The 27,148-nt window shown below is 33.5% G+C and overlaps 1 long non-coding RNA gene across 1 annotated transcript; it reads right to left on the reverse strand.

Moving 5' to 3' along the window:
• Nucleotides 1–102: 102 nt before the first annotated feature.
• Nucleotides 103–9,097, reverse strand: LOC124898116. The gene is made up of 2 exons (XR_007054838.1): nucleotides 8,947–9,097; nucleotides 103–248 (listed from the first exon to the last, which is right to left on the reverse strand). It is a non-coding gene; the product is annotated as an uncharacterized LOC124898116 (long non-coding RNA).
• Nucleotides 9,098–27,148: the final 18,051 nt, after the last annotated feature.

Raw genomic sequence — 27,148 nt, forward strand, 5'->3', positions numbered from 1 at the left:
CCGTTAAGAACAGTAAAGACCTAAACATAACTGATACTTCAGTTCTCTTCAATCAAGAACGTAACCTAAAAACTAATGAACCAATAGCAGTATTAGTTGCTCTTTTGGTGTGTGAATCTTATCAATGCGGCAAAGTAGTAAAAAAAGGGTGATATTTCTACAAGGATCTAGCCTCTTTTTCTTTTTCTTCTTCAACAGGTCTCACGCGTTTCCAAGTGGATCCCATTTTCTGCAGAAATTGAGACCTCCTACAAAAGCACACAAAAAGAAATGGAGAAAATAACAAGAGAAAGCGAAAATAACAAGAGGAGAAAAAGAAGAAGTGGTGAATAGTTGAATGTATGCAATTCGCTAAACAACAAGATTACATGAATCTTGACTACAGTTAAAATGGTCACTCAACTTACAGAAAATGGTCATTATAGTCCTTCAAATTTACCTAGTTATCATCGATGATCATTTTAGATGAAAATGCAATTTTTTGTACCTACTAAATGAAGCGACAGCTGTAAATTTTTAGGAAAAAAGGAGTCTCATTATGTAAATAATGTAAGAAGCTAGTATTCCAAGCACACAGAATATCAACCTATTAAACATGAGTAAAATGTGAATAGATTAAGTAATCTCATAATGTTATACACTTTTGCCTCTTTAAAAACAAATTTTATTCTTCACTAAGTGAACAAAAGATTATATATGTGAATATGAATGTATTGGGATCAGACCAACCTACATTTATTATATAAAGGATGTGCCATAAGAATATTAAGCCTCAAAGTAAAATGTGGATAAATTAAGTAATCTTATAATGTTTTTCTAAAAGAACTGTAAAAGAAATTCACAATCTCATAATGGTATATTTTTTTGCCTTTTACAACAACAACAACATACCCAGTGTATTCCCACAAGAGTGGGGTCTGGGGAAGGTAAGATGTACGCGGTCCATACCGCTACCTCCGAAGAAGTAGAGAGACTGTTTCCGATAGACCTCGGCTCAGAGTAGAGAACAGTAAACAAAGGGATGGAGAACATAATAGAAAATCAGGAATAAGAAAGAATAAAATAGACATCAGAGAAATATGAAATACGAGACATAAGGGCGACATGGAATAAGAAAATAGGTACTAAGACATAAGACTTAGTGCACCCACCTAGTAATAACCTACACTCCCATAACAAGGACCCTATGAACACGGACCTCTAGGCTTATTAACCCGGCTACACAAGACTCTCCAGACTGCAAGCTACAACCCACACACCCGCATTAGCCTTCTACCCTTATTCGCGACCTCCACACCTATTTTTTTTTGCCTTTTAAAAAATAAATTTAATTCTTCATTAATTTACAAAAGCTTATACATGTGAATACAAGTGTAGTCGGATCAACCTACATCTATTATAGAAAAACATTAAACCTCATAGTAAAATGTGAACAGATTAAGTAATCTCACAATGATATACTATGTACTCAAATCAGATCAACCTACAATTATTATTATAGAAAAAACATTAAACGTCGAAGTAAAATATGAATAGATTAACTTCACCAGAAAAAAAAATGAATAGATTAAGTAATCTCATAATGATATACTATGTATCCAAATCAGATCAACCTAAAGTTATTATTACAGAAAAAGTATTAAACCTCAGAGTAAAATGTGAATAAATTAAGTAATTTCATAATGATATATTTCTATGCCTTTTAAAAACTAATTTAGTTCTTCATTAATGGAAAAACAACAATCATAAACAATAAGGATGGACTTTGATATCTTGAAATGTTAAAAGAACTTATCATGATGTATTTCAAGATCTTCATAATCTACATGGTAACTCCTAAATTATCAATCACATGTACATATATCATACTTAGAGAGTGTACACTTCTGATTACTTAATTATATTATATTGTTAACACGTCTCTAATGTGTGGACTAATTCTTTTTAATGTATCAAGTACGCGGAATTTGTTCTAATATGACTGGCAGTGAAACTCGAACGACCTCTGCCTCTGCCTGTGATCATCTCACCTAAAGGGTGTTAGAGAGAATACGTACTTACGTACTTAACTATGTTATCAACATTTGGTGGTGGCAATCTGATCCAGTGGACTAATTAAATCAAATAGGCAACTGAAGCAAGCTTTCTTTTATTAAGGCATGTGGTTAGCAAATTTGCAAACTAGCATAGTCTGACACTACAAGTATATGAGATCTACAACAACAACAACAACAACAACAAACCCAGTGTATTCCCACTTTGTGGGGTCTGGGGGGGGTAAGATGTACGCAGTCCATACCTCTACCTCTGATGAAGTAGAAAGGCTGTTTCCGAAAGACCCCCGGCTCAAGTTACTAGAATTTAAATTTTTGATGAGTTTGATCTTTAAATTTATTAGTGTTGAACTCGCTATACATTAAAATTGTATGTTCAACTTTCATATTTGTTGACATTTTGATGGACTTGTACACAAGACACACACACACATATATAGGCTGGAAGAACACATTGACGAAAGACTACATACGCTACTGATTTCAAGTACATAGGATGCCAGTAGAGTAGGGCGAACAGAGAGACTTAGCCTGAGGGGGCTTGGAGGGGCAAGAATGGTGCATGAGGCAGGTGATGGGTTTTTTGGGATTTGAGGTTTATGAGCGATTTCCAACACTGGGAGTTGACTGAGCTCCAGAGATTGCTTGCTACTTCACAAGCAATGTTAGCCGGTCGGCAGACCGATGCATTGAGTTGGGAGTTGAGAAATAATAAGGTATTTTCTGTCAAGTCCTTTTACGATAAGATTCATGTCAGGCCGTAGGATAGCTATCCATATGATCCAACATAGATTTTGTAAGGTTCCGAGGAGCATGTTTCTTTACGTGGTTAGCTCCTAGAGAGGTGATTTTAAAGGCGAAAGTTTGAGGAAATCAGAAGTTGTCAGCCTAAGATGGCATTTCCTTTGTCGCCAAGCAGGTGAGGACGTGGATCATATTTTACTACATTGAAATTTAGCATGAAGTTATGGTGGGATATCTTTAGTTGAATTGGAGTTTCTTGGGCAGTGCGAAGATCTGTGAAGGAGTTGTTGTTCAACTGGAAGAGTGGAGCTAGGAGAAGAAGGCACAAGGCTTGGAATGTTACTCCCCTTGTCTTGATGGATTATTTGGAAAGAGAAATGTGAAAGCTTTTGAAGGGGTGTAGACAAGCTTTGCCCAATTAAGGAGCAGTCTTTGATCACTTATTTTCTTTTGGTGCACCCACATAGTTCCTATCTGTATATAGGATTGTGTAACTTTTGGAGAGAACAATATTTTGTAGGTTTCTCCTTTTGGTATACCTCTTATATATGGCCAAGATGGCCTTTTTATTATCAATGAAATATTTTACTCGATAAAAATGAGGTAGGGCGGGGTTGGTTGAGACTATAGTTGGACAGGGAATTACCCGCTCCGCCTACCCTGCCAACAAGTTAATATTTTAGGCCCTATATTCACAATACAAGCAACAACGACAACAACAATATACTAGTGTATTCACAATACAAGCCATTCATGAAACACTCAATTGAATTATGGATCATAAAGAGAAAGAACTAAGCATAATAAAGGACATTTTAGGTCAAATACCAAGATCTATCAGGCTAACAATTTTTTTGAAATCAAAGAAGCTATCTTCCCTAATAGGAAACTACAATTCTATACTACTCCCTCCACTTCATGCTCTATGAACCTATTTGACTAGACATGGAATTGAACGAAGAAAGAAAGAACAATATTTGAAACTAGTGATGCCATAAAAATTTTATGGTCATATCATTGTGCCTAGTATGAGGGAAAACAACTTCTCGAGGGATATGATGCTATTCATTGTCCATCAAAAGTAGGATCTAAACCTTAAACTTCATATTACTTACCTCTGCTAACACTTAGACATTATTATAAATATATAGTACTCAAAAGTTCATCAAACAATCGCCACATACAAAAATGAATTTTAACACTCCCTCATCTCAATTTAAGTGTCTTATTTTTCTTTTTGGTTTGTCCTAAAAAGAGTGTCTTTTTCAATATTTACTATGCTTTCCAATTCCAAAATCAATAATTAGATTTATTTAGGACCTAACCCACCCTGAACCCGATCCAATCTTGACCCGACCTGCTTAATGGATTGATTATATAAGAGGTGCCTTTAATAATAACATTTAACTAAAAGAACACGATTGTTCTTCAATTTTTAGACCAGCAAAAATAGATAAATTTTACCTTCGATGTATTAGCTAATTGCACATGATTTAAAATTCAATTGCATGAACACAAAGGAGTCTCATTGTATATATATGTAAGAAACCAATATTTCAAGCACACAAAAGAACTTTGACTTTCAAGTGAAGTGTCTTGTATGTGTGAAATATGAATGTACTCACTACACGGATTAGATTAACCAACATTTATAATAGAAAAAAATAATAAACCTCAATATGAAATGTGAATAAATTACGTACTCTCATTCATAAAGGTACAATTTTTTGCCTTTTAAAAACTAAATGTAATTCTTCATTAAATGACGAAAGCTTATATGTGTGAATACAAATGTACACGGATCAGCTCAACATGGATTCATCATTAAAATAATATTAAACATCATAATAAATGTGAAAGATTATAATCTCATAGTGGCATACATTTTTGCCTTTTATATACTAAATTCAACTCTTCTATTAATGGAAAAATAATAATCATAAACAATAAGGCTTGACATTGATATCTTGAAGTATTAAAAGAACTTATTAGAGAAAATGGTATGTTACCCCCCGATCTTTACCTCAAATCCCAACTGCACGCTCAATCTTTAAAGGTGACCTATTACCCCTCTGAACTATTTCAAAATGGAATTATTATCTCCTTGAACTATTTTAAAGTGGAATTATTAAAACCCCCCAAACTGACAACCAGTCATTACAAATATGGTGTGATGCACACGCCGTCACGTCATGCCACGTCATTGCCACGTCATTTTTAAATTTTTTACTCTAAAAAAATAATAATAATTTAACATTATTATTTTTCTTTGTTCTTCTTCTTCTTCTTCTTCTTCTTCAATTCTTCTTATTTATTTCTTCTTCTTCAATGGCACCCAAGAACCCATCAATGGCAATTATTATTTTTCTTTTTTCTTCTTCAATTCTTCTTCGTCTTCAATTCTTTTTCTTCAATGGCATTTCTTCATCAATAGCATCCAAGAACTCATCAATGACATTCAAGATTAATTTATTATCTTCATCATCTCCTCTTTCAAGAATTAAAGTCCTTAAATTTTTTCAAGTTAATTCGTGTTCAATGGCATTTCTTTTTCAATAGCATCCAAGAACTAATCAATGTCATTCAAGATTAATTTATCATCTTCCTCATCTCTTCATTCAAGAATTCAAGTTCTTAATTTTTTCTTAAGTTTTTTGAATCGAAGTTTTTAGTTCAAGTGAGAACTCATTAATGGCATTTCTTCTTCTTCTTTTTCAATGACATCCAAGAACTCGAATTATGTGAGAATGTTGAATCAAAAAAGCCAAATGTCATTGATTACGTGAAGTTGAATCGAATGTTGAATCAACGTGTTGAATCAAAATGTTGAATCGAATTACGTAAAATTCATCAAAAAAAAAAAGTCGACGGAATTTTGAATTTTCCGACGCCGTCACTGTTCATCGACATTTCACCATTAAAGCTGCACCATTGAAGGCATTGAAGAAGAAGAATAGAAGAAGAAGAAAAAGAAGAAGGAGAAGAAGGTGAAGAAGAAGCCATTGAAGAAGAAGAATAGAAGAAGAAGCCAATATTTATTAAGAAAAAATAATAATTATTAAAAATAATGACGTGGCAATAAAAAAATAATAATTTTAAAGTGAAAAAAAGTCAACTGACGCGCCTATGGGCGTGTGTAGTCACGTCCAGTGACACGTCAGCAACTGGGGGGTAATAAATTCGATAAAAATAAATTCAGGAGGTAATAGGTCACATTAAAAGGTTGAGTGTGTAGTTAGGATTTCGACTAAAGGTTGAGGGGGTAACAGATCATTTTCTCGAACTTATTATGATGTATTTCAAGATCTTCACATTTTACATAGATAACTCCTAAATTATCAATCACATGTACAGCTATCATACTTAGATAGCGAACACCTTTATTTACTTAATTATATTTGTACGTTCCTCCGATGTGAACTAATACTTTTTAAAGTGTCAAGCATGTGGAACGTTTTATGATATGGCTGGCAGTGAAATTCGAACGCATGACCTCGGTTTGTACTCATCTCATCTAAATGATGTTAGAGAGAATGTACATTTATTTCCTTAATTCGGCTAATCCGATTTATTTAGTGAAGCCACTTTTCTTTTATTAAAGCCTATAATTGGACTCTTGCTGATCAAATTTGCAAACTAGCATAGTCTGACACACTACAAGTAGAGGCAGATCAAGAATTTAAATTTGATGAGTTTGATCTTTAAATATTCTAATGTTGAACTACTTGTATTTTAAAATTACGTGTTCAGATTTTGATTGACTTATACACAGACACACGCACACACGTGTGCGCACATCCGCACGCGCACACACGCACGCGCACACACACATATAGGACAGATAAACACATTGCCAAAGGGCTGCATCCGCCACCTACATTGCTCTAACTCTTCAAAAATGTCCATGTGTACGTGTCGGATTCGCCAAAGTTAGTGTATTTTTGGAGAACCCGACACGGGTGCAGCATCGAAAGTGGAGTCCTTGCAACTTAGTCCGCCACTAATTTCTACTCCATAAGATGCCGATAGGATGGGGAGAAGAGGGAGGCCTAACCTAGAGTACTTGGAAGGTCATGATTGGCACACAAGGCAGGGTGGGGTTGGTTACAACTAAAGTTAGTAAAGGCGTTACCTGCTCCACCTATCCCTCTCCATTGTCATCCCAATGTTCACAACTAGAAATGGTAGACTAAAGAAATCTAAGGACACAACAAAATCCAATACCGGAGCTAGCATATAATGAGGGGGTTCATTCGAATTCCCTTCAGCGGAAATTAAACTATTTATATATAGTTAAAATTATTTTTTATGTATATATAGCAGATGTTGAACCCTCATCGACTAGTTCGTGTGTGCACTTTGAACTCCCTCAATAAAAATCCAGGCTACGCCACTGCAATCCATCCATGAAAAACTCAAGTGGAATTATGGAACACAAGAGAAACAAGAACTTAGCATAATAAAGGACATATTAGGTCAAATACCAGGATCTTATCAATCTAACAAAATTTGAAATTAAAGGAGTAGATTTCAATCAAATACATTTCATTATCCAATACATTTCCCAAAGTATTAAAATTTACAATATTCAAAGGGTAATATAGTAAAATTACTTTTATTATTTATTATTTATTGCTTATTAATTCCTATGCCAATAGGAAAATGTACCAGTAAAGATGAACGGAGGGAGTAGATTTCAATCAAATATAATGCCATAGTGTCTAAGGAGGGTAGTGCGTACGCAAACCTAAGACAAAAGTTCCATAAACAACACAAACATTTACAGGCCATAAAACAGCTTGCAATTTTATCAATAACTCCCTCCGTCCATCTTTACTTGTCCACTTTTTTTTTTTGAAATGTCTAACAATACTTATGTAGTTTACAAACCAATGGATAATTTACCTGTTTCTACCCATTTTACACTTAGCATTAAATACGATTCATTATCCAATGCATTTTCCAAAGCTTTAAATTTATTATATTTTTTTATAACCGTGGTATTCAGGCCATCTTGGGCACACCTCGAAGCTAATTCCACGGGATACCTGCCACCTCCCACCAGCAATAGGTATCAGATAACTCTGTCCACCAAGACTAGAACAAGAAGAAATCACCTAGTGTTTATCTCTGTTGAGAATTGAACCTGATACCTCATTATACTCAACCCAACTTCATTGAACCACTAGACCACACCCTTGGATGCTAAATTTATTATATCCAAAGGGTAATATCATAAAATTACTATTTATACTTATCTAGTTATCAATTTTGGGATGTTCAACAATACTTGTCTAGTTTATAAAACCAATGGATAATTTACCTATTTCTACTCACTTTACACTTAGCATTAAATAACGATTCATTATCCAATGCACCTCGACTAATTCCACAGAATGCATGTCACCTCTCTGCAGCAACAGGTACCAGGTAACTTTGTCCACCAACACTAGAATAGGAAGAAATCACCTAGTATTTGTCTCTGTTGGGAATTGAACCTCAGACCTCACGGTGCTCAATCCAACTTCATTGAACCACTAGGTCACACCCTTGGATGCTAAATTTATTATATCCAAAGGGCAATATGGTAAAATTACCATTTTTACTTATCCACTTATCAATTTTGGGATGTCCAACCATACTTGTCTAGTTTATAAAACCAATGGATAATTTACCTGTTTCTACTCACTTTACACTTAGCATTAAATAACGCATTATCCAATGCACCTCGACTGATTCCACAGAATATCTGCCACCTCCCACCAGCCACAAGCACCTGGTAACTCTGTCCACCAAGACTAGATCACAAAGAAATCACCTAGTGTTTGTCTCTGTTGGAAATTGAACCTGAGACCTCACGGTGCTCAATCCAACTTCGTTGAACCACTATGCCACACCCTTGAGTGTTAAATTTAAAGGTTAATATTGTAAAATTATCTCTATTATCAAAGATAATGCCATAATTAATGTCTAAGGAGGGTAGTATATAAGCAGACCTTAAGACAAAAGCTACATAAACAACACAAAAAACGCATTTACAGGTCATAAAAGAACTTGCAATTTTATCAAATTAATAGTTAGCAATAACCAAAAAATATAGAAAAATAAATGTTTGTAAAAGAGAATTCATTAGTATAACAAGGCGAACCTTTTCTTCTTCTTCTTCTTCAGTTTCAAGGGATTCTATACTGTGCTTAAGGCTTTGCGCCATTTGTTAGTTCTTGAAATGCTCACTTAAAACCCTTTCTAATAAACTTTGGACTTTGGGGGTGCGGATGTGCAAATTTGAATAAGGGCAAAATTAATTTAATACTATTTGGTAACGATCGAAATTAATAATTAAGGATAAAATAAATAGAAAGGATAAATTATTCGTTGAATTTTTAATCTAAACAAGTATTGGTTGACGAAAGAAGAACTGACTACTATCATTTAAAAAAAATGAGTCAAATAATTTTAATAGTTTAATTAATTGATTTTTGAAACTTTCATTTTGTTATTAAAAAGTTGATTTTTCACCTTATAATCTCTTTTTCGAAACTATGGAATTTATTTTTGAAATATCTAATAAAATTGAATGATATAGGAAAACTTTTGAATTGTTATATAGAACTAGAGTGACAAAATTAATCATGAAAATATAATTTGTCTTAAGTTTGAGTTGATTATTAACTCACGTTTATCAGTTTCAGAAAATTATACATAGAGCTTGTTTGGATAGGATTAAAAAATTACTTTTTAGCTTAAGTGATTAAAAGCTTAAAATAAGTGCTTTTAAATTAAGCAAATAAGTGTTTGAATAAAAGTGCTGAAACTGAAAAAAATCTGTCGATGTGTTAGGTAAACAAGTGTTGTCAATCACTTTTTTGTTGTCAAAATGACTTAAATGTCCTTAAAGTTGTTAACACATAATAATGTGAATTATTTATGATTTTTAATTCTAATACTTCAAAAATAATTTCTATTTAAATACACTTTCAGCGTAAAGTGATTATGCCAGGTCAATTTATAAATATAAGTTACTTTTTTATTTTTAAATATTAAAAAATAAAAAAATTTAGATATTTTTTTATATAAATATAGTATTATATTATAATATTGCAAGCTTGTAAACAACAAAAAAATCTTTAGGAATGAAACAAACTATTAAAAAGAATCAATTTTTAAAATTTAAATAACATGCAGAGATTCTATATGAACAGATAGAGAAGAACTTACGACAAGCTCGATTTGACGATAAAATTTTTGTGTGTGTTTTTATGTAATGATGGATTCTCTGGAAATAAAGGAGAAAGATAAAGAGAAAACTGGAGGAAAAGATGAAAAAAAAACGGCAAAAAGAAAAAGAAAGAAAAATCAATAAGGGCTACAAAGTTTAGGGTATTGTTGGAATTAAAAGAAAATATAAGGGATAAAAACGTAAATGTTTTGGTCAAACCTAAAAAAAAAAATTAATCTAAAAAGTAAAGAGCTAGGGTATCCAGCTTCTCAATTTTTGCTTTTTTCAATCCACTTTTAGCTTTTTTCAAGCTCTTTTTAATTTTGCCAAACACCTAAAAAAGCTAAAAAAAAGTGATTAAAATCTAGTTTTACCAGATTTTAATCTTATCCAAACACCCTCATAGTGTCGCCCAAATTATGAGGTCTTGTCTCCATAAATATTCAATCTTGATTTTTCGTCCCTATTTAATAAGTTTTAATGTTTGTCTATAAATCATAATATTTGATCACTTATACAAGTGTGTTGTCTTGAAATATCATGAACGTATTATTTTTCTTATGGACAATATTTGTTAAATGGGTCGCAAAAATCAAGACCATCATTTATGGGGCTAATTTTTGTAGAACTTTTTTACTGGACGGTAAAATATCAAGACCAGGTCATTTTACGGTCATTTCTAAACTTGACTCGTTTCAATTCAGTCCATCAAAAATTAGACTGATATTATAGGATAACTTACGTAAATCTCAAATTTTTAATGGGTTCTAACACTTTTTCCCATAACTTTATTTAATTACATGATATCTCAAATTTTGATATTTGTGATATATATCTTTAACCTTGATACATGAGAAAATTGAAGGAAAGCTTGAATGAAGAATTGGTGACATTGACCAACTTAAAGGGTCAAACATCATTAGGAAACTTGATTAAGTTAATTGTGGACTTGATTAATATTTTCAAAACGTTCTAATCTTTTCAAAAAATATAAATCAACCCATCCCACACCCTTCTTCAATCCAAATCAATCAGTCTCTCTCGACAGGTTCTCTCAACTCTTTTCCAATCAATAGTTCTGCAAAATTTCTCCCTTCAATCCCCGGTGACTTCAACCTCCAGCCATTCGGGCGAGTTTGTTTTCGACCTTCAACCGTCAATCGACGTGAAAACTTCTCCGACGACAACAGCTTCGAGGTTATCCATTTATTCTTTCACGGATAAGAAGTTATGTTTTTTTAGTTATGAAGAAACAGAGGAACTTGAGTCAACTTCTCTTCTATTATTGGTTAATAATTTCAATATTTGTTGCTTAAATTTGAAATGTGGACTGAATAAAACCCTGATTTCTGGCATTTCTTCTTCTTCTTATTGTCGAACTGTTGATTTGATTTGTTGGTAATTTTTGGTCACCATTGATGTTATGTGTGTGTGTTGTGTTGGTGTTGCTGGGTTGATTTGTTGTTTTCTTGGTAAAAATGGTGTTGCAATAGATAAACCATCTGATGCAACAGATGAAATATCTAATGCAACAAATACAAATCTGATGCAACAGTGAAAATTTGATGCAACAGATAAACAATCTAGCAGATAATTCATCTATTGCGACAGACAACTCTTCTGTTTGGAAAAAATCTAACAGATAACTCATTTTGCAAAATAGATAACTCATTTTGCAACAGATTAATAATCTGTTTCAATAGATGAGTGATCTATTTTTATTATTTCTAATAGATTACTCATCCGCTGCAACAAGTTACTTATAGGCTGGAACAAATAACTTACCTGGTGCAACAGATGTGTGGTATATTTTTATTATTTCCAACGATTACTCAGCCGCTGCAACAGGTTGGTTATATGCTGCAATAGATTTCCTACCTGGTGCAACAGATGAGTGATCTATTTTTGTTCTTTCCAACGGATTACTTATCCATGCAACAGGTTGCTTATATGTTGCAATAGATAACCTTCCTGGTGCAACAAATCAGTGATCTATTTTTATTATTTTCAACGGATTACTCATCCACTGTAACAGGTTATTTATAGGCTGCAATAGATAATCTACCTGGTGCAACAGATGTGTGGCCTATTTTTATTATTTCCAATAGATTACTCATCCGCTGCAATAGGTTGGTTATATGCTGTAACAGATATCTTACCTGGTGTAACAGATGAGTGATCTATTTTTATTATTTCCAACGGATTACTCATCCATTGCAACAGGTTAGTTATATGTTGCAATAGATAACCTTCCTGGTGCAATAGATAAGTGATCTATTTTTACTGTTTCCAACGGATTACTCATCCGTTGCAATAAGTTGTTTATAGGCTGCAACAGATAACCTTCCTGGTACAACAGATAAGTGATTTTTTTTTATTGTTTCCTACGAATTACTCATCCGTTGCAATAGGCTGGTTATATGTTGCAATAGATAAACTACCTGATGCAACAATTAATGATCTGTTTTTATTGTTTCTAACAATTTACTCATCCATTGTAATAGGTTGATTATATGTTGCAACAAATAATATACCTGGTGCAACAGATGTGTGGTCTGTTGGAATTATTATTTTACTATTGTGCATGTTAGATTTACTGTTATCTTTTTTTAATGATGCATTAATCAATTATAATCTATTTTATGTTTCTGTTAATTTTAGATAATATGGCTTCCAAAAAAAAAAGAAACCGAATCAAGTCCAAGTAAAGGAACAAGTGAAGCAATTAGGCTACATCCACCACTGTATGAGCTTGCTTTACAAGCATTATCTCAATCAGGAGCAGAAGATAATGAACACAGGGAGGAGGAATATTTCAAAAGAGGTAATCCAAATGCTAATAGCCCTTCCACCGAAGAGTTGTTCAAAACCTTCAGCATTGATCATTATCCTATGAGAATATGATACGATGGTGCCACAGATTTAACGGGTGATTTCGTGGTTAAATTAATCATGGAAAAATCTTTCGAAACCTTCAAAAAAATACTTCGAGAATAAAAATTGGATTCTTATTTCAAGAAAAGCTTCTTTGGGCAATTTCTTGATTTGCCGGAGGACAACAATGCTTTATTTCAGATGAAAATGGTATATGATCTTCTCAAGCGTAGGTTTATGTATGAAAACAAAGATAAGATGACTAAGATATGGATAAATTACTGTGGCATGCCTGTTTGTTTTGGTTGGAAGGAGTTTATCATAGTTGCTGGACTAAAATATTATCCTCCTTCTCCTTCTTAAGTTATACCTACTCTGACCCAAGAAAAGCACCCCGCACACCCAAAAAACCAAAGGCAAGTCGAGTGATCGTGATAACCTGGTGTCCATTGTTGGTCCAAGCTTCAAAAACAAAAAAATTATAGAAACATTGAAAGGTAAAGGACTTTCAAAGAAGCACAAACAATCATTGTGCTTGGTTTGGTTTGTACATAATATTCTTTGGGCGAGAGACGTTAACAACAACATAAGTCTCGATTTAATAAATCTCTCCGAGGATCTTGAGGCATTTAACAACTATCCTTTGGATTATGAAAACTCCAAAATGAATGTCAAATATTTGTTGACTCCGTTAACGCCAAAGACAGTCAACTTATATAGCTTTTCATGGGCTTTCATGGTAAATATTTTTTTTTATTATGATATGATTTATTTTTTTATTCAATAATGCTTTTGATTTATTGGCGTTATGTTATATGCTTGGGTATTTGAAGTTATTACTTAGTTGAGACAACAAGTGAACTACTATGAAGAAGTTTCCTATCCAAGAATCCTAAGATGGTTGTCGGCCGAAACTGATAAAATGCAAAATTTCTTGATCTTTTCAATTCCATGAAGGAAGCAGTAAGTCTAATTTAATTAAGTTTTTGTTTTAATTAATGATTATTTTAAATGATTTCATCATCATTTTAATATATGTACTGATTTATTTTAGATTGTCCATCCGTGGCTTGTTTCGACCAATTGAGAGTTGAAGATGCCATTTTTTCTTACTTTATGATCTGTACAAATTTTATCGGACCCTAAGATCATTGAAAGAATAAAAATGGAATTGTTTGGAGCAACAACCATCACAAGAAATAAAATTTTGGAGGTTGGGCTTGTTATTGTTAATGATGGTAGTGGAGTGGTAGTGGTGCTGCCGTTGGGGCTAATGATACTCCTCTTATAGTTTTTGAAACAACAAGCTATTATGATTATGATCATACTGGTTATACAGATTTTTCTCCAGAATTTGCCACATCTAGCGAATGTTCTGCATGCAAATGTCAAGACTCCAAGGCAAAACATGATGAAGTGATTAATGTTATTAATGCACTAACTGCTTTTGTAAAGAAAATGACATCTGAGAGGGGTGTCATTCCATCAAAGAGGATTTCATATCCATACACTCCACTAGAGATCGAGGTGGCTAAGAGGAAAAGAAAAGATATTTCCAAGGCATCATCAAACATAAAAAAAAAAAGTAAAATTGCAACACCTCTATCTTTGTCTTGCACCGCTGTTCAATATATAAGGGCCACAGGAGAGCAGCATGAGCTAAAGAAGGTGAATGTATATCATCTATTCCAACAAACAAACCGGCACATATCTGTTTCAATAGATAATACATCTACTGAAAATTATCAAACAGATATATACATCTATTGCAACTGTTGTCTAATTTTTTGCATCAGATACGTTATCTTTGCAACATATGTCTGTCTATTTAAGCAAATCAAATAGGTTTTTGTACTGTTTTAATTTCTACCAACAGATGAGTCTAATATTGCAATAGATAGGTCACCTGTACAAATTTTTCCCAACAGATGATCCATCTATTGCAACATAAGACTCATCTATTGCAACAGATAGATAATCTTTTGTATATCTGTAATTAGCATTGATAATTTTGGCTTTCCATGTGGATGTCACAGTAGAAGCTACTGCTGAAGAGCATAATATCACAGTTGATAATCCATCAAATGCTTTCAAAGAATAAGAAAAAGTGAAGCCTGTCAATTTGGGAGAATGAAAGAATTACCCATTTGAAGGGTTCAATATCTCGGACGAGGTTCTAAAAATCTAACAGAGTTGATCAATGACTATTCATAATGGATTGCCGATGGGCTGTTAAAGCATCATGTCGTCAGGTACATAAATAAATTTTAAAGATATTGGTTTATACAATTCTTGTTGTAAGAACATGACATTAACACATATAAATCATCATGTAGAAAATAAAATAACGAACACTACAAAGTGAATGAATTGAGTCTTGATATTGATATATTCGACTTTGTTGTTGCACATTTCGAAATAAAGAATTGGTTCTATTTGATGTCACTGTCCCAAACTTGCTGGAATGATGAGGCTTAAATGTCATACATATTACTATTAGTTAATAATTTATTTAATTGCATCTGTGTATTAATTTTTTCATCACATAATCCAAAATGTTTGATAATATGTGTATCACATCGATGTTATTTTTACTACCTCCGAAAGAAGGCTAAGTTGCAAACACAAGAACAATACAGATACACGACATGCAATTGTTTGTACAAAGATTACATCAATAATGCCTATGATAGGTACTGTCAACAACAACCGGGAGTTTTTTGAAATGAGGAATGCTTAATCAATATCATCAAAGATTTTAACATTCCAGCTGGCTTACCTTGGCATTTAGTCGGTGAAGTGTATATCCTAATCAATTGTGGTGATGAATTCCATTGGGTGTTGGCTATTGTCATTCTAAAAGACAGGCTCATCCAAGTTTATGACTCGATGTCGTGAAGGATATATTTCGGGCCGTCGTCTGAGATACAAAAGTTGGCCAAAATATTGCCTACTTACCTTGATATGAGTGGTTTTTTGGACAAAAAAATTTTTACTGATTGGTCGACGATTGAAGCATACCGGGATAAAGTGGGTAATTCATTTGATGTACAATATATTGAAGGAATTTCTTAACAAACCATTGGTAGCCTATAAGTATAAGTGTCATGATTTACTTTCATTTCATAAATTTCACAACTCTTACATGAACTGCAAGATACGGATTATATGTTTTTTTTTAAAATACAGGGATTGCAGTCTTTTTGTTGCCGCTTATGCCGAGTATCTGAGCGATGGATTACAAGTACCAAATAATGGACTTGATGCCGGATTACTCTACGAAAAGATATACTGCTCTTTTATGGAAATACGGAGAAGTGAAAGCTCAGAAGCCGTACGTAAGTGACATTAAAGATCCACGATGATCAAAGCCAAATTTTGTAGCACCAGATGAAGAACAACTTTTCCATATTGAGTAGATCTTTATAGATTGAGTCTGTCAATGTATTAACCTATCCTCTTTGGTTTAAGTTGTTGATTTATTTGTAGAGCAGATCATTTGTTCCCATAATAATTTTTTTACATTTCATTTATTTGTTGAGTTATTTTATGTAATTTTTGAAGGCTTTGATTTATTTTATGCTTTCTATGAATATAATTTAATCCTTAGTTTTGAACATATTAATTGAAATAGAATACTAAATTCAAATATCGTAACAGATAATACATCTGCTGCAACAGACGACATATCTTATCAAATAAATTTAGACATATGTTACAACATATAGGTCATCTACTGGAAATTATATAACAGGTATTCCTACTTTTTGATTTGTTCCAACAGATTACCTATCAGTTGCAACAGATAGATTATATGTTGCAACAGATTATATATCTGTTGTGATAGACAGACTGGGAAACATCTGCATAATGAAACAGATGACCAACCTATTCCAACAGATAATTAGTTTTTCATAATAAATATAATATTTGTTACAACAGGTAGACAATCTGTTCCATTATAAAAATTCAACTTTCGTCGAACATAAAAAATTGCCACTACATGTAAAGTAAAGTGAAGTGACTAGAAATAAAAAAATGTTATCGTGTTCATCTTTATCTTTATACATATTCTTCTTTATATACGGGCTCCGAGCATTTAGTTAGTACCCCATAAGCCCAGACCTCTTGCAGTCAGTTGGGTTATGTGTTAATACAACCAACTTATGCAATAGATGATCTAGCTATCGCAACAGCTGATCTGTATGTCACAATATATTGATAACATATTGCATCAGATTACCCAACTGTTGCATAATTTGCAGTAGATGGGTAATCTGTTGAGTTGGGTTCAGAGAACCAGAGCAACATATGGTTAATTTGTTGCAAAATATGGATCGCCCGTCACAACAGATTACCTATCTGTTGCACCAGTTATAGTTGACGGATAATATATTGCAACAGACGATCCATCTGTCACAACAGATGGCACATCTATTTCAATATCTTTCTTTGGGGTAAATTGTTTTAGTTGAAAGAAGACGTACTGTATCATCTGAAGGGTTAAAAAGATCATCCTCCTTAATATTTTTCTTGCTGCCCTTTGCAGATAACCACCTAAGGATCCTTGGATGAGAAACCTCATTCGGGTAATCCTTGAACTGCTTTCGAGGAGAGGAATGACTTCACATGTCCAAGCCTAAAAAAATATAAATAGGAAGCAAGCAAAAAAAGTCATAATAACTATATTCAATATAAATTAATGGATGAGTAAAAATAGTGATCAATTTTACCATGAAAGACATGAAAAGTCGTATAATGTGATCATCTTTGGGGATAGCTTTGTCAGTAAATATTCGACAGTAAAGTAGTAGCTGTCATATCCCCAGGGATAGTCGCTGAATTTCTCAAAATCATCAGCAAGCACCAACAAGTCATCTTCTATGACTTTTCTAACGTCTCTTTCCAATAAAATGGAATGGACAAACCAAACTAAGCACAATTTCTCTCTATAGTGCTTTGGTATATTTTTATCCTCAAGATCTGCCATCAAATTATCCATTTTGTAGCTACATCCAACAATGTCCAACAACCCATCTTTTTTATCCTTATGTTTGTTGGATCCTTTGTGGGGTGTTTTCTTGATAAGAGGTTCTTCTGGATAATCGCATCTCAAGCCCGTCACTATGGCAAACTCTTTCAATCGAAAACAAACCGGCATGCCACAGTAATTGATCCAGATTTCATCCATTTTTTTACCCTTCTTCAAATCTTTATCATCCCCCGCATACTTTATCCTGCGCTTGAGAAGACCATATACCATGCTTATTGGGAAACAGAGAGTGCAGTCCTCAGGCAGCTTAAGAAAGTATGCAAAGCAGCTCTTGTTAAAAAGTCCGTCTATGTTTTCATTCTTCATAATACTCCTAAGTTCATCAAAACGTATCCCCAACTGACATTTAAGTACAAGATCACCAATTACTTTTTTAGGGCTATCTATCAACAACACAACTCAAAACCTGTCGATACTAATGTTTTGATAGAAAAATACTGGGTTTTCGATATTAATTCACTCCCCATTGGTGAGAAGGAGTTATCACTTTCCTCAGGTGCATTTTTCCCTGACTGAGATGTTCAGGAAGTTCCTCTGAATCTATCTGTACTCGAGCCTTTTTTGTTGGGTGGTCAGAAGTTGATCCACTTTCAGTTTCTTTCCTTTTGGGAGACATTAACTACAAACAATGGAAAAACAAAAAATACATTGCATTTGTTGTCTTCATAATTAGTTAAAAAAGGTAAGACAAATTTCAATAAATTATTCTACGCCACATTACAAAAAAATACTCCAAAGGATAACCCATCAGTTGGAACAGATGAGGATCGGAATCTGTTTGAAGACCTATTAAATATTTCCCAACAGATCTCCCACCTATTGCAATAGATGGACCATCAACACCACAACCAATGCCATCACTACCAATACAACACCAAGACCACCGACACCACTACCAAAAACACAAATACCGATACGACCAACAACAGCCACCAACAACACCACAAACACCATCCAATAATACCACGATAGTCAACAAAACACTGAGATAAAAACTAGGATTTTCTCGGGTGTTTCCTACTATTTTAGCATCAAAACTCAAAATTGTTAACCCATTCTCAAAGATAATACAACTAAAAGTCTTCTTTTTTATCTTTAACTACAAAGACCTAATTTTTAGAACAAAGAACAAATGTAGAACTCTTATAGAACTTTTTTAGCTATGAAGACAGAAAATAATGAATAAAAGCAAGAACAAAGTCAAAAATAACAAGTATGTGGTCAGAAATGGGAAGAAAATCAATCTGTTTTGAAGGGTTGAGCAATATGTTGAGTAGTTGTTGTCTGTATTATTGAGAGAGTGAGAGTGAGAGAGAGAAAGAAGAGCGAGAACTTCAGATTTGAAATGAGGAAAAGTTTTTCACACAAATGGATGATTTGTATGGTTGATTTTTAATTTTGGAAAAGAATGACAAGTTTTGAAATTGTTAATTTGGTCCGAATTGATCTTAATTAATTTTAAAAATTTTAAAATATATAGTTTTTAAAATATTAAGTTAATGAGAACTCATTTCAACAAAGAGTGATCGATCAATGACTCGAGTCGGGATGAACACAATACCAACACTATACAATTGCAAAGACTCAATTGAAGTTGTAGTTGACCCTATGAACTCATTTATCTATAGTTACACATAAATAAATTAAGGTACTAGCTTAACATTAAGTTAATGAGAACTCATTTCAACTCAAAGTGATCGATCGACGATTCGAGTCGAGATAAATGCATTACCAACACCTTGCAATTGCAATGACTCAACTGAAGATGTAGTTGACCCTATGAGCTCATTTATGCCTATTTCCACCTTAATCAATTAAGGTACTATCTTAACATTAAGTTAATGAGAACTTATTTCAACTCAGAGTGATCGATCGGTGACTTGGGTCGGGATAAACGTAGTATCAACACTATGCAATTACAAAGACTCAATTGAAGTTATAGTTGACCCTATGAACTCATTCATCCCTAGTTCCCCCTAAAAAATTTAAGGTTCTATCTTAACATTAAGTTAATGAGAACTCATTTCAACTCAGAGTGATCAATCGATGACTCGGGTAGGGATGAACGTAATACCAATACCATGCAATTGCAAAGACTCAATTTGAAGTTATAGTTCAACATATGAATTCATTCATCCCAAGTTCCACCTAAATTAATTTAGGTACTATCTTAACATTAAGTTAATGAGAACTCATTTCAACTCAGAGTAGTCGATGGATGACTCAGGTCGGGATAAACGCAATACCAATACCATGCAATTGCAAAGACTCAATTGAAGTTGTAGTTGACCCTATGAACTTATTCATCCCTAGTTCCACCTAAATCAATTAAGTTACTAGCTTAACATTAAGTTAATAAGAACTCATTTCAACTCAGAGTGATCAATCGACTACTCGGGTCGGGATAAATACAATACCAACATCATGCAATTGCAAAGACTCAATTGAAGTTGTAGTTGACCCTATGAGCATATTTGTAATACCCCTCAATTTTTCCTAGCCTAAACTCATCCTGAAGATGACAAGGAGTAGCTTCTAGAATGAGTGATATTTATTTCATGTGAAATTATTAGATTTGGACTTTCCATGGCGTAAGAAATTGAATTAGCTTTCCAATGATATAAGATTCACCTAAATTCGATAACCGAATAAGATGTTATGACTATTTAAAGTTCCAGTTGCAAAACACCGTGATTTGGGTCCTTAGCACATCGCAGAGAAACATAAAATCATAATTGTCAATTTTCACTGAGACTCCACAAATTTGGCGAATCACGGAGAGGCTCAAATTCCTATTTGGCAATTTCCAGTGTCACTCCGTAATACTAGCGCGTCGTGCTAGTGGTTAAAATGGAAAACTTAGGGGCTCCGCGATGGTGGCGTGTCGTGGAGGGAACCCAATTTCCACTCGTCTTTTTTCCAGCGAGCCATTGCGATTGTGGCATGTCACGGTGGCCACCCAGATCAGGAAAAATATACGTTTTCCAGTTTTGTTTAAAAGTTAAAGGGGGAATTTTGGTAAATCCCCCAACCCCCAATTCGTCCAAAAACATAAGATTACTCAAATTTCAAAGAACTTTATGCTTTATTCATCTTTCTTCTCAAATCAAAACCCTAGGTCATTATACTTCCTCTCTAGAAACTCAAAATTTCTCTATTAATTCTCCAAGATAATCTAAATTTAAGGATTCCCAATACAAGAATACTAAGAAGCCATCTCCAAAACATCAATAGGAATCCAAGATTCGAGTTTCTCATCAAAGATCATCAATTAAGGTATGTGAGGTTTTGAACAAGGATAAATCTTTCATCCTTGTGCTCAAAAACTTACTTTAAATTACAATGTAATACTTCATATTTTCGTGTTAGAATTCTAACCGTCGTTCCTGGGCGTCTAAGCTCTAATCCATGTGATTCTCACATGAATATAAGTTGAATGATCATTATCCTAGTCTATGGAGTAGTTTAGAGGTGGAAAATGTTTATAGCAATGACCTAGAACAAGGTTGAGCTAAGACCAATTGATTCATCCAAAGTTTGACATTCGATTCTACAAGGGTCAACTTCAAACGTGAATATCTCTTAATATACATGGAATTTTTCATCCCAAGACCTATCAAATTGTACATAATTGAATTATATTTCCAACGATACCAATTTCGCAAAAAATCGATACCCGAGCGAAGAGTTATGCCTATTTTTGTGAGAGGCAGTAAGGGTGGGCGATGGACAATGCGCCGCCCAATCAAATTTGTGCGATTCAGAGTGTGAGGCACACTTAAATTTCTGCCATAAGGTGTGCGACGCATACCTTAAGGTCTGCCATGGGTTGTGCACCGCATACCTTACTTCCAAGTGACAAAAACACTCCTATATATGTCTATGACACGGGATTAAACTCCCACAACATCAAAATAAGTTTACTTTCTCTCAAAATCACCAAGAACAACCTTTAGGGTTTCAACATAAAAATACCAACGGCTAGAGATTCAACCGTGAGAATTCTATAATTTTTACATATTCGGAATTCCTGTTACGAAGGCTACGAGGGACACCCAAAAGTTTGTGAATAGCATTACGTCATTTGGAAAGTCATTCAAAGCTTCAAGTTTAAGGTATGTGGGGTTTATCAACAAGAACACTCTTTCTTTCTTGTGCCCAAAAATACTTTCTTTTACAAAGTTATGGATTTCATATGTTTTACTATGATTTTGAAGCATGAACTTATATTCTATATTGATTATCACGAGATTATGATATTTTTGATATTTTAGAAGCGAAATTATATTAGAATGATGATATTTTGTGCCTTATAACTGAATTTTCTAGATTTTGAAGGGATTTATATATGTTTATGATGTAAAGCTTGAATCTTGATAAGTTTTAATGTGATATTGAGACATGAGTTTTGAACTCTATTTGAGATTGTTGCTTTTGAGAAATCATGTGTTATAAACACCTTGAGTTTGAATGATTTGAGATGATGAATAAGCTTTGACCTTTCGGTAGTAAAAAAGGGTGTTTTTGAACCCGAGATGAGAAAAGAAATCCACTTTTATTGATTATTATGAAAAGGGTAGCAAGATGGCTCTCGTTGTGAATTGTTGAACTGTTTATTAGTGGATTTTCTTTTGAAAAGATCTGAGCTAAGTCTGGGAGTAGTATTTAGCACCGAGCGGGAGGTATAGTTGTTTTGGTACTTCCCTAGAACTATGTTCCCCCGTAGGATGTGAGCCTGAGGCTGATTTATATAGTGATCACTAGTGTTTGGATTGATGATTTAAGGTCCTACTCTGATGGCAAGGAATAGGGCGACTCTCCTCAACGTGGGTAAAACGTTGGACTCCATGTAGCTCACATAGTTTATGTCGGTTGTAAGAGACTCCCAACGTGTGCGTGTGTGTACCCTCTTATCTAAGATGAATGTATATGTTTTGAAGGATTGGTTTTGAGAAAGTTATTGTTTCCGAAAGATTGAGATATTATTTTCTAAAGAGAATTGTTTTGAAATTTTATTACTCTATATGTTTGAAACCAAGGAAGAAGTGAATTGACAACTTATTGTAATGACTCACTTGTTTTACTTTACATGTATTATTCATCCATGATTTCGATGATTTAATTCGAGCTAAGAGAGTCATTTATATCAGCATGCATAATTTTATAAACTGTGATGATATTAAGATATTCTTTTATATATGCATTGCACCCCCATATGCTTGGTACATTTCCATGGTACTGACCCACGTATTCGTATATGGGCTATATTTTCTTAGAATGTAGGTACAAGGTACAGTGTACATCTTCAGATCCAGTCAATTTGCGGCATCCAGTCAGCAGGTGATGAGTCCTTTTGATTCAAGGGCTTGAGTTAGTTATACAGTTTGAGAAGTGTTGTATTTTCTTTATCCAGCCGTATTGAGTTGGGATAGTCAGGAGTCATGACCCAGCTACCTATAGTCAGTACTAGTAGAGGCTTCATAGACAGTCAGTAGAAGTTGATGTATTCCATTTCAGTTTTGGTTGTAAAAGCAGAGTTGTAATCTTGTAAATTTAGTTTTGTATCTATCATATTCAGAAAAGAGTTATTTTCCGCATATTTGTATAGACTTATACTTTTTGTTCAGTTGCTTATGAGTTATGCCAGTAGAAGGGTTAGCTTGGGGTCACTTGTGATCCTAAGCACCGTGTGATGTCTCGGGACGCGATTTCGGAGCGTTACATACAAATTGCTAAGTTTTGTATGATTTTCTGTGAAATTTAAGTTAGGGTTTATACCCAATGTTTCTAATTGCATGATTTTGAGATTTTAAGTGATTTGGGTATTGAATTACATGTCTACTTTCGAAAAATTAATGTGTATGATTATATTTTCCAGATTTTAAGTTGAATTATGAATATTTGTATTATCAATCATGAACCTTATGGTGTTTGACATGAAATTGAAGCATGGGTCATTAAGCCCTAGTTTGTATGTTGACATTTCAAGCATGACTATATTTTAAGTATCCTATGATTAGATGTTTTTAGATTTTGATAAAGAAAGTTGATCTTTTGATCCAAGCTAAGATAAGAATCCACATGATTCATACAGTTTATGATTTAAAGCAAAGCAAAGCATAATTGGTTTTCATTATAAACCCTTATACTATTTTAAGGTGGATTTCCTAAAAGTTTTGAGCAATAAGTATGGGAGTAGTATTTAGCACCAAGTTGGGTATGATTCCAAGGTCTCATGCCCCAGAACCACATGACACCGTAGATTTCTGATTTACCCATAGTGGGCCAAGATAGTGATCACTAAAGTTAAAGTTCTATTCTTATGGTAAGGGTAGAACAACTCTCCCCAATGTGAGCAAGACGTTGGACTCCATGTCAGCTCACATGGTTTATGTCGGTTAGAAGAAACTCCCTGAGTCCCAAAGTCCCTATGTTCCAAAGTTCTAAGATTTCCAAAGCACCTAAAACTTCTAAGTTTCATAGAAAAAGAATGATAGATGGATCACTAGAGTTACAAGTATGATTTGTTATACATGATTATGTATTTTGATATTTTAGATATTCAAGCTTATATGAGTCTTATACATCCATATGCATTTATTTTCTAATTATAATGATGTTTATGTATGAATTACACCCCCATATACTCAGTACATTCTCAAAGTACTAATCCATATATATGTCTATGTGCTACATTGTCTTACAATATGGGTTCAGGTGCTTAGTCTCAGCAGCATGATTGATCTTTGACCATCTTATCTACACCCTGCAGTTGGTGAGTCATCATAGCTCGAGGGCTTTGTTATTCAGATTTTCAAGCTACTAGTAGATATGTCTTTACTCATTTTAGACAGTAGTGTTAGCTGAGGCTTGTATTAGTAACTCTCTAGATTCAGATAGTAGAGGCTTGTCGGACTATTAGATTCAGATTCAGACATTTGAGTTAGTATTCAGATTTTCAGCATTTGTTTTATCAGACTTTTGAGCTTTAGTATGATTCAGATATACTTAGAAGATTCAAATTGTTTTCTGCATATATTATGATTTTTCATCTATGTTTCCCTATTTTGAGATTCAGATCTAGAAAAGGCAGCCAGGGTTAGCTCAGGACTACTTGTAGTTCGGAGCACCTTGTGGCATCTCGGGAACCAGATTCGAGGCGTTACATCATTAATCCCTAGTTCTAACTAAATCAATTAAGGTATTATCTTAACATTAAGTTAATAAGAATTCATTTCAACTTAGAGTGATCGATCGACAACTTGGGTCGGGATAAATGTAATACCAACACCATGCAATTACAAAGACTCAATTGAAGTTGTAGTTGACCCTATGAACTCATTCATCCCTAGTTCCACCTAAATCAATTAAGGTTCTATCTTAACATTAAGTTAATGAGAACTCACTTTAACTCAGAATGATCGATCGATGACTCGGGTAGGAATGAATGCAAACTAACACTATGCAATTACAAAGACTCAATTGAAGTTGTAGTTGACCCTATGAACTAATTCGTCCTTAGTTCCACCTAAATCAATTTAGGTACTATTTTAACATTAAGTTAATGAGAACTCATTTCAATTCAGAGTGATCAATTGATGACTCAGGTCAAGATGAATGCAATACCAACACCATGCAATTGCAAAGACTCAATTGAAGTTGTAGTTGACCCTACGAACTCATTCATTCCTAGTTCCACCTAAATCAATTTAGGTACTGTCTTAACATTAAGTTAATGAGAACTCATCTCCCCTAGCTCCACCTAAATTAATTTAGGTACTAGCTTAACATTAAGTTAAAGAGAATCTTTTCAACTTAAAGTGATTGATCGATGACTCAGGTCGGGATGAATGCAATACCAACACCATGCAATTGCAAAGACTCAATTGAAGTTGTAGTTGACCCTATGAACTTATTCATTCATCCGTAGTTCCACCTAAATCCATTTCAATAAAAAGTGTTACAACAAATGACTGAGTTGTTGGAAATTTTCAAACAGATATTCATATCTGTTTCAAGAGATGACATATTTGATTTAATTATCAAATAGAGATTTGCATCTATTGTGACAGATGACTGAGCTGTCGGAAATTTTCAAATAGATATTGATATCTGTTGTAACATATGACATATCTGATTTAATTATCAAATAGATATTTGTATCTGTTGTTACAGATGACTGAGCTATTGGGATTTTTCAAACAGATATTTCTATCTTTTGCAATAGATGACATATCTATTTGAAAATCTTTTTTTTCTTTTAATTTTAAAGCAAGCTTCTGTTCGAGTAGATAAAGTAGTACTACTAAAGGCAGTAAAAAATGTTTCTTGGATAACTGAAAAATGAGTTCATTGAGTAGTCCTATCTTGTCTTTTCAATGTCACTCATCTTCCTCATTCCCCTCAAATTATTAATGAATATTAATTAATGAATATTGGAACCCACATTTACATACACATATATCTAGAATTATCTTATCTCTCCTTCAGCTTCAACCCTAAATTTATTTTATTCATCTCTCATCTTTTTCTTTCTCTCCTATTTAGGGTTATCACAACCTTTTTTCTTTTTTTTCTCCTCTCTTTCTCATAAAGTTCATTTCGGATCTAAACCGATACATATCTTTCCTCGACTGAAATTGTTGTTTTGATCTCCCTTTGATATTAAGGTATGATTCACTATTGCTTTTTCATTTTCATTTTCTTCTTTGCAAGTTATTTACATCTATTTTTTATTTAATTATCATTTACTCATATCATATTTATTTTTAAAAATTGAAGGAACTTTTAATTGTTGAATAAACGAACCGAGAATTTTATTACAATATGCAAAAAAAGTCATTTGTTGGGAGAAGTTTAAAAACCTTGTTGGTAGTATCATTTTTTTTGTATGTATTTTTTTTATTTCTTTATTGTTGATGCTATTATTGATGTTGTTGGTGGGGTTGACGTTGTTGGAACTTGTGGTGTGGTGTTGTTGATGGTTTTGTTACAAAGGATGTTGCTTTTTTGTTATTAATGATATTATTGATGGTGTTGGAATAAATTATGTTATTTCTTTGTTGTTGATATTTTTTATTTGTTGTTTCTTTGTAGTTTATGTTATTGTTGATGTAGAAACAGACGAAGCAACTGTTGGAACAAATCAAACCACCAGCAAGGTTGGTTTGATATATTTAATAGATTCCATATCTGTTGCAACAA

Source organism: Capsicum annuum, chromosome 4, assembly GCF_002878395.1.
Source record: "Capsicum annuum cultivar UCD-10X-F1 chromosome 4, UCD10Xv1.1, whole genome shotgun sequence".
Taxonomy (NCBI): Eukaryota; Viridiplantae; Streptophyta; class Magnoliopsida; order Solanales; family Solanaceae; genus Capsicum; species Capsicum annuum.